Source organism: Apodemus sylvaticus, chromosome 5, assembly GCF_947179515.1.
Source record: "Apodemus sylvaticus chromosome 5, mApoSyl1.1, whole genome shotgun sequence".
Classification (NCBI taxonomy): Eukaryota; Metazoa; Chordata; class Mammalia; order Rodentia; family Muridae; genus Apodemus; species Apodemus sylvaticus.
This window is the reverse complement of record NC_067476.1, coordinates 153,290,031-153,297,169: the sequence shown is the minus strand read 5'-3', so window position 1 is coordinate 153,297,169 and position 7,139 is coordinate 153,290,031.

The following is a 7,139-nucleotide window of genomic DNA, read 5'->3' as shown; positions in this document are numbered from 1 at the left end:
CCTAACCTGGGCGCCTGCAGCCAACCCTGAGTGTTCCCTGTGTCCGGGTCTGGGCAGGCCATTGTGCCTCACCTCTGAGAGTCTCCATTCCCATCTTGAAAATGTGCACAGGGCATTCCCGGGGCAGAGGGATTCATTGTTAAGGCCTCTAGGACGCTTGCTACTGTGTGGCTTAGAGTAAGTTGCTTGGCCTCTCTGTGCCTCTATCTCCCCTGTGTCAGATGGGAGGCACCCTCGCCCTCCAGGGTTATGAAGGAAGCTGGTGGCAACTCCTCTCCTGCCCATCCCCCAGGCTTCCTGACCTCATCCCTACTGTTCCCTGCACACACATTCAGCCCAGCAGTTGCAGAACATACTTTAGCCATCACCTACTATGTGCAGGTCTGGATGCAGCTGAGACTCTGGGTAGAGAAGGAGTGTGCTAAGGACCTGTATGCAGAAAAGATGCACAGGAAGTGCTGGACACTGGCGCCTGCAGGCTCTGTGGCTGCCAGCCTCCTACCACCTTAAAGGGGGAGGGAGGGTTAGAAAGGCTTCCTTCTCCCATGTCTGCAATCAGAGGCACACACACAGTGTGACCACACAGCAAGGCCAGCAGAGCTGAAATTGACACTCCGAAGTGAAGTGTAACCGCCTGCAGTGCTCCAAAGCTCAGACCTTTGTTCCCACAGGGACCTTCTGCCTCTGCCCACCTCTTGATGTCCTGCCCGGACAACTCTTGCCGAGCCCTTCCCAACATCCACCATGACCCAAGGCCTCAAGGCTCCCTGAGGAGAGGAGGGCGACCTTGGCCTGACTCGCTGATGCAAAGGAAAAGGGGGATACACATCCCAGGCCTCACGCAACCCTCACAACTCAGAGTGGCCCAAAGTGAAGTGAGGGAGAAGCCCTGGGTGCTCCTAGGCACTGCCTGCCCTGCACCCCAGTCAAGGAAACAGACGGAGCCCTTGTGAAGTGTCTCTGGGCCTCAGTTTACTATTTGTGAGATACGACTGCAGGCTGAAGCCCCCAGAGGCTGTATGCAGGCAGGGTCCCCAATGGCTGTACCTTTGCTTCTGTTCTTGTGGCTGACGGCTGGTACTTGCTCCTGTCCTTGTGCCCCCTGCCCTTTGCATTGTCACAGGGTCACACTGCAAAGCCCCCTCCTGATTGAAATCACCAGGCCATGCCTCAGTCTAGCCTGATCGCTCAATTATAATCCTTAGGGAAAGGAAACCGCCCCCAGGAGCCACCAGGGTAACCCGACGCCCCTCAGTGCCAGGGCCTAAGGCCCTCCAGGCCTGCCCAACGCTCTAGCTGTCCAACCTGACTGGGCCTGGCACAGGCTCAATGCTCACATTGTCTGGGTGGCCCCCTCCCCCGGATTCATCCTTCCTCCAGCTGGGGATCCAGCCCAACCAGGGAGGCAGTTGAAGGGAAATCAGAAACCCTGCAGGGCAGCTGTGTGAGGTGGCCAGGTTGCCTCCCCTGGACCTCGCTGTTGCCGCACTAAGCTTCACCCTGAGAGAGCCTCATACAGTGTGCATTTTCCAGGAAGAGAGAGGCCTGGAGTGTGAAATCCCAGCTCAGGTTCACACAGTGGTGTGGAGGCTTGGGGCAGCATGTGCAGGAGCCCTCCCCAGGCAAGATCAAGCGACCCCAGCCGCTCCTGGGGACAGAGATGGCACAAACTTGAGGCAGAGGGTCTTGGTCAAGGCTCATGTGCTACAAATTCAAAGTCAGCCATGCACTTGCCTCACACAAAATACCTGGTCTCCTCTGAAGAAGGCTTTCCCCAGCCATGGCTGCTTAGACTCCTTCCTGTCAAGAACAAGAAGTGCTTTTCAGATAGTGACAGGTGAGCCAGATAGACTCGAAAACCCAAGCTTGAAGGTGGCACATGCTGTGAGGAGGATCTAAGACAGCCAGGTCACCCCTGCTGAAGGGACAGAGCTGGAGAGGAGCAGGAGGCGAGCAAGGGAGACCGGGTCTGGATGGAGTGTGCGCTGAGCGAGGACCCAAGGTCAGCCTCAGCACTCCAGAAAGCCAGGCAGGGTGGTGCCTAAAACCCATTCCCTGGGACATCAGGGGCAGGCCAGTCCCCAGGGGTCGCCAGCCGGCCAGCCTAGCCTAGAGCAAACTTCTGGTAAGCTAGAGACCTGGTCTCACAAAACAAGGTAGATGGCACCTGAGGAACAGCTCCTAAGGCTGCTCTCTCTCTCTTTCTCTCTCTCTCTCTCTCTCTCTCTCTCTCTCTCTCTTTCTCTCTCTCTCTCTCTCCCCTCTCTTGTTCTCCTCTGTCTCTCTCTCCTGTCTCTGTCTCTCTACCTCTATCTCTCTCCCTTCTCTCTGTCTCTCTCTTCTCTCTCTTTCTCTGTCTCTCTCTGTCTCTTTCCTCTGCCTTTCTCTGTCTGTCTCTGTCTCTGTCTCTCTGTGTCTCTCTCTGTCTCTGTCTCTCTCTCTGTCTCTTTCCTCTGCCTTTCTCTGTCTCTCGCTGCCTCTCTGTCTCTCTGTCTCTCTCTGTCTCTCTCTGCCTCTCTGTCTCTGTCTCTGTCTCTGTCTCTCTGTCTGTCTGTCTCTCTCTCTTTCTCTCTCTCTCTCTCACACACACACACACACACACACACCACACACACACGCATGCTTTAACATTTTAAATGCCATAGTACAGGCAACAGGGCTGTTGTCTCCTCAGCCATGGTGTGACTAGGTGAGAGGTGGCCTCCAGTGGGCTCCTATCCTTTCCCCCAGACTTTGATCTTCCTCTTGCTCTGTGGAGAAGCTGCCAGCTGCCTGCCTCCTGCAGTGCTGGGCGAAGGAAGTGCCAGCTGGAGAGGAACATGAACTTCAAGTCTCAGCTCCTGCCCATGGCCTCTCTGTGACTCTTTCTGGGCCACCCATGTGACACTCATCAGTTCGACACCCTCCCCATGTCTGCTCTGACCCACTCTGTTCCACGGCCACCCCATGCCAGCCCGGGTCCCACTCTGGCCTCCATGCCCCCTGTTCCTCCGTGCCCCCTGTTCACAGCTCTGGAAAGTGCACTGACTGATTCCTGGAGCCACTCAGTCAAGTGCCACCTCTCTCCGGCTGGCTGCTGTCCATCAGAAAGAAATACACAGTAAGTGGCAGTTTTGACAAGCCAGGTCACGGAGACCTGGGGACTCACCACACCCTCCAATGTCCTGTTCTGTGATTGGGACTGTCCCCGGGATAGAGCAAACTCAGCCAGGAGTGGGCACCCTAAGGCTCTACATAGAGTTCTTCACTTCCCCCGCCCCCTGCTCTTTACTCTGCTAGGACACACACACACACTCACATACATGCACACACATGTACACACACAGACTGACACACATGCACTCACATACATGCACACATGCACATTCACACACTCACATACATGCATATTCACACACACTCACATGTATGCACACACATACACACATGCACACACACATACATGCACACACATGCACACACATACTCACAAATGCACACTCACATGCACACATACACATGCACACACACACACACACACATATGCGCACACATAAACTGTCCCCTGTCTCGACATCTCCCTGTACAACCTGAAGCTCTGCACCAGGAAAGAAACATGGCTTCCTTGGGACCTGACCCTAGAGTCAATTGGGGAAGAGGAGTGGAGGCCCCTTGTGCTAAATACCCTCTTCCCTTCAAGCCTCAGTTTCCCCACCTGACCCTACCATGCAGGGAACATTTGGGGGCTTATTTTTGTGTCTCCACACAGGCTGCACCTGTCTGTCACTCAAGCCTACGTGTGGTCCTTGCGTGCTGACTCGGCCTTTCTCATGACACCTTTCGCTCCCTCAAGCCTCCCCCCTGGTGCCAACAGCTATGAGGGGACTCTCCCATCAGCCATTGGAATAAAAACCCTGACCACAACATCCGTGGAGACAAAACACTGCTTTCACGAGTCAGAATCTTGGTCTAAGGCCCTCAGTGTGTCTTGCATTCAAGATCTCACTCAAAAATATCCATGCAGGGGGGGTGGAGAGATGGTTCGGTGGTTAAGGGCGCTGGCTGCTCTTCCAAAGGACCCAGGTTCAATTCTCGGCAACCCACAATGACTCACAACTGTAACTCCAAGATCTGACACCCTCACACAGATACACATGCAGGCAAAACACCAATGCACATAACATCACACACACACACATACATTGTATTCATGGCAGCCATAGCCACAGCAGCCTAAAAAAAGAACTACGGGGCTCACCATGGTGAATACAGGGGCAAGATGCGGTTGCCTATAAGAAAGAACATTACTTAGCTCCCGGCTACAGTGTGGAAGAGTCACAAGGACGCCCTGCATTCTGAAGGGCAAAGAAGGCCACATGTTGTTCGGCACCATCTATGACCAATATGTGGCACGAAAACTCCATAGAGATTGACTGACTGGGGCTTCCCGACTGGAGCAAGAGCCCAGAGTCGGGGAGGGGTGGACGTGAAATGTTTGTAACTGGAGATCTGGGCATGCTCAGCTGGTGACAGGACAAAATGGTTACTTGAAATGATTATTTGTGTGTTACTTAAGAGATCCTTAAAAATAGTTACATCTTACTTTTTCCAGATAGGGTCTCTGGTAACTTAGACTGGCTTTGAACTTGCTACACTGCGACACTGCAGCTCTTACCCTTCAACCCTTAATCCTTACCCCCTCCACCGCCCATGTGCTGATTACAGGCTTCTCCTGCCATGCCTGGCTTAAAACCGTTACTTTTGTAATAAGTGGCTTTTATCTCAATTGAAAACAAATCTCTAATCTTTTAAAGCCAGGAGATGGGGGCAGAAAAAAAAAATGCTGGATGTATCCTGGTTTGTTTGTTTGTTTTAATTAAAAACAAATTATAGAGGAAAGACAGCTTACAAACAGATTTTAAAACAAACATTGTGGTGACCATCAATGGCCCTTCTTCAAGGCTGCATAATATTCCCCATGCGAATGCTGAGCAGAATTCTAACCCTTCCTCCCAGCTGACATATGGACAGATGGACGGATGGATGGGGACTTTCACTCGGGCCCCCACGCCATGGCCCAGTCCTATCTTTTCCTTTCTTTGTCCCCTGAGAAAATGGAAGCTTACAGAGTTCTGAATGCTAGAACTCGAACCCAAGTCCGGCCTCACTGCCTGCTAAGGCCACAGCACACAATGGCAGAGGCCTGATTTCCTCACAAAGACAGCAGAGAACAGAGGCAAGTCAGACAGGACCATTCCCAGATGCCCAGGATGCTCACAGATGTCCTGACTCGGGGAGAGACACAGATGGGGGTGGGGTGGGGGTGGGGTGGGGTGGGGACGGGGGTGGGGCAGTGGATGGAGGTTTAAACAAGGCTATCTGTTTGGGAAAGGTCTTGCTGGGAAAAGCAAAGACAAAAGGAAGGAGGGAGAATCTGGGAACAGAGTTCCAAGCAGAGGAACAGCACATGCATGCAGGACACCGGAGGCAGGAGCTGCAGGGGCTGCAGGGGCTGCAGGGGATGGGGATGGGGTGGGGTACGGTTGTGGGGTGCAGGATGTTATAACGGGGAGCTGGAAGTGTCTGCGGGTAAGGTGAGACAGGAGACAGGACAAGCCTCCAAGAGCTATGCCCTGGCTTAGGTGGCTTATTCTGGAAGCCATGTAGCACCTTGGGACAGTTTGGAGGGAGCTAGGGCGGGGCACACCAGGGCTCCCTGTGCGGGGGAGGGGCAGGAGGGGGCAGTGCTGGAGGAGGGGGCAGGAGGGGGTCAGTGCTGAAGGAGGGAGCAGGAGGGGGCAGTGCTGGGGAGGGGGCAGAAGGGGGCAGTGCTGGGGAGGGGGCAGAAGGGGGCAGTGCTGGGGAGGGGGCAGAAGGGGGCAGTGCTGGGGAGGGGGCAGAAGGGGGCAGTGCTGGGGGAGGGGGCAGGAGGGGGCAGTGCTGGGGGAGGTGCCAGGAGGGGGCAGTGCTGGGGAGGGGGCAGGAGGGGGCAGTGCTGGGGAGGGGGCAGGAGGGGGCAGTGCTGGGGGAGGGGGCAGGAGGGGGCAGTACTGGGGAGGGGGCAGGAGGGGGCAGTGCTGGGGGAGGGGGCAGGAGGGGGCAGTGCTGGGGAGGGGCAGGAGGGGGCAGTGCTGGGGAGGGGGCAGGAGGGGGCAGTGCTGGGGGGAAGGGGGCAGGAGGGGGCAGTGCTGGGGGAGGGGCAGGAGGGGGCAGTGCTGGGGGAGGGGGCAGGAGGGGGCAGTACTGGGGAGGGGGCAGGAGGGGGCAGTGCTGGAGGAGGGGGCAGGAGGGGGTCAGTGCTGAAGGAGGGAGCAGGAGGGGGCAGTGCTGGGGAGGGGGCAGAAGGGGGCAGTGCTGGGGAGGGGGCAGAAGGGGGCAGTGCTGGGGAGGGGGCAGAAGGGGGCAGTGCTGGGGAGGGGGCAGAAGGGGGCAGTGCTGGGGGAGGGGGCAGGAGGGGGCAGTGCTGGGGGAGGTGCCAGGAGGGGGCAGTGCTGGGGAGGGGGCAGGAGGGGGCAGTGCTGGGGAGGGGGCAGGAGGGGGCAGTGCTGGGGGAGGGGGCAGGAGGGGGCAGTGCTGGGGAGGGGCAGGAGGGGGCAGTGCTGGGGAGGGGGCAGGAGGGGGCAGTGCTGGGGAGGGGCAGGAGGGGGCAGTGCTGGGGAGGGGGCAGGAGGGGGCAGTGCTGGGGGGAAGGGGGCAGGAGGGGGGAGTGCTGGGGGAGGGGCAGAAGGGGGCAGTGCTGGGGGAGGGGGCAGGAGGGGGCAGTACTGGGGAGGGGGCAGGAGGGGGCAGTGCTGGGGGAGGGGGCAGGAGGGGGCAGTGCTGGGGAGGGGCAGGAGGGGGCAGTGCTGGGGAGGGGGCAGGAGGGGGCAGTGCTGGGGGGAAGGGGGCAGGAGGGGGGAGTGCTGGGGGAGGGGCAGGAGGGGGCAGTGCTGGGGGAGGGGGCAGGAGGGGGCAGTGCTAGGGGAGGTGCAGGAGGGGGAAATGCTAGGGGAGGTGCAGGAGGAGGCAGTGCTGGGGGAGGGACAGGAGGGGGGCAGTGCTGGGGGAGGGGCAGGAGGGGGGAGTGCTGGGGGAGGGGCAGGAGGGGGCAGTGCTGGGGGAGGGGGCAGGAGGGGGCAGTGCTAGGGGAGGTGCAGGAGGGGGAAATGCTAGGGGAGGTG